A 2,138-nucleotide genomic window follows, 5' to 3' on the forward strand; every position below is an offset into this window, starting at 1 on the left:
CTAACCAATTTATTTGAGCATGAGCTTTCGTGAGCTACAGCTCACTTCACCTATAGCTCAAGAAAGCTCATGCTCAAATAAATTGGTTAGTCTCTAAGGTGCCACAAGTACTCCTTTTCTTTTTGCGAAACCTCTCAGAGGCTCTTACCTTCTCAACAGGGATGTCTGTTTTCTCGTAAAATCAGTAAAAGGAAAGGTGAAAACTCCAAAGAGGTTCCTCCTCGTGCTCACGTACGTCATCTCTTCTACTCTCTCAGTCCTCAAAGAAAGACCTCGAGAAGGAGACTTGCTGAAGCAAAGCCACAGGGTTCTCTTGACCTTCCCTGGCCCTGCGCAAGACCCTATGCAGATCCTGCAAAGCAAGGGAGAGCCATGGCTCAGAGCTAGGGAAACTGGGGCTACACCTGCCACAGGATGGGAAGAAGGGTCTCTGGGAAGCGCTGGTGAGACCCCCAAAACACATATCCTGGCCTCCCTCATTCACATCCCACTGCAGGCAATTAGCCAGGATTCATGGCAGGATGACAGCAGGCCCTTCGATCCATGATTTAAGCATGATCTACCTGGAGGTGGGTGGTGTCCTTCTCCGTGCCCAGGGTGAAGACGGCATGCGGGGCAGCTCGAAGGAGGTGGGTCTCTAGCTCTGGCTCCAGGGCAGCTGTCGTGGTGCTGGCAGGAGAGAGGAGCTGGTATTAGACCGTGCAGTGCGGAGGCGGCACTGGTACCAACCCGGACGTGAAACTGCAGGGAAATAGGCCCAGTCTGGCGAGAATGGAAACTGAGGCACCGAGCCAGGGAATGACAAGGCCAAGGTTTCCCAGACAGACAGTGGCAGGGTAGGAATAGAGCCTGTTCCCTGGACCCTGCTGCCCCCTCTTCTATCTGATCCTGGGAGTGAGCCTCTCCCCAAAGCCACTGCAAAGTAACTGGAGGGAAAAGAACAGCCCAGCCAGGAGAGTGTGTACCTTCCCAGCACCTCTGCCACAGGAGTCACCCTTGGGAGGTGAGCGGGGAGTGGGAGGGGCAGTGACTCCCAGGCGTGGGCCTCAGCAGCACCAGGATTAGGGGAACCAGGCGGGAGGATCTCGGTACCTGAGGTTGCCCACAGCAATCAGGGAGTTAGCGAGGATGGCGCTGGGTGGAGAGATATCAGGCAGCTCCTCAATGAGCTCCTGTGAGACCCAAAGGAGACAAAGGAGCGTGAGATTTGGGCCTGACTGACGCTTCTCAGTGAGGAGATGACACAGCCAGCACCCCACACAGCCCGCAGGTCCCCCCACCTGCCTCCTGCTCCTCCGATTCCTACGCAGTAGTGACCAATCTCAGAATTTCTCCCATCTCTTCTCCCCAATCTTCAGCCCCAGCAATCCCTGGCCTCAGCTGCCCCTCCAGCACCAGCCATCCCCCATCCATTAGCCCGGGGAGACCCCTGCCCCTCCCATATCTCTTTCCTGCCTCCAGCAGCTGGGTGCTGTGTCTCACTCACCACAATAATCTCTAAAACAGCCGCCCTGCAGCAGTGCGGCTCCAATGTGTCCTGCTCTCTCTGCTGTGCAGCGAGACATGCGGGGTGGATGGCATCCAGGAACATGAGCTGCTGGGCCTCGTCCTGCACCCACCAGGAGTGGGGTTAGAGGAGACAGAGCCAGTGAGCCAGGGACCTCCCTGCCCCACCCACACCAGCTGCAGGACTCAGGCCTGAATGGGGGATAGTGGGGACCCGGCCATTGTCCAAATCACCCACAACTCCTACACAAACAGGGTCAGGAACTGGGACAGTGCTTGTTGGGGGAGGAGACCCCGGCTAGTGTGTGACGAACACCCCCATCCTGGGGGTCCCAGATGAGGGTGGAGAAAAGACCCTGTTACGGCTGGTGGATCATCAGAGACAAGACCCTCTGCAAGGAGTCAGGGTGCTGGGAAGGGGAAGGACAATCTCAGTCCCAGCACAGCTGGGGAAGCTTTCTACCTTTTCTCGGCCTTGGAGCTGCTCTCATTCCCATGTCCACGGCCACCTCCTCCTCGGCCATCTGCATTCCTCCTCCTCATCCTCTGAGTCCCTGGCGTTCCCTGCACCAGGCAGAGAAGGGGACAGGGTGACTCCTACTGCCACGCGGGGAAAGGACAGGGACATGGTG

General features: G+C 57.3%; 1 long non-coding RNA gene across 1 annotated transcript; it reads right to left on the minus strand.

Moving 5' to 3' along the window:
• Positions 1–274: 274 nt before the first annotated feature.
• On the minus strand, positions 275–1,257 carry LOC142071462 (uncharacterized). Its single transcript, XR_012667494.1, has 3 exons — positions 1,093–1,257; positions 564–669; positions 275–352 (listed from the first exon to the last, which is right to left on the minus strand). It is a non-coding gene; the product is annotated as an uncharacterized LOC142071462 (long non-coding RNA).
• Positions 1,258–2,138: the final 881 nt, after the last annotated feature.

The sequence above is a fragment of the Caretta caretta genome, chromosome 3 (assembly GCF_965140235.1).
Source record: "Caretta caretta isolate rCarCar2 chromosome 3, rCarCar1.hap1, whole genome shotgun sequence".
In the NCBI taxonomy this organism is placed as follows: Eukaryota; Metazoa; Chordata; order Testudines; family Cheloniidae; genus Caretta; species Caretta caretta.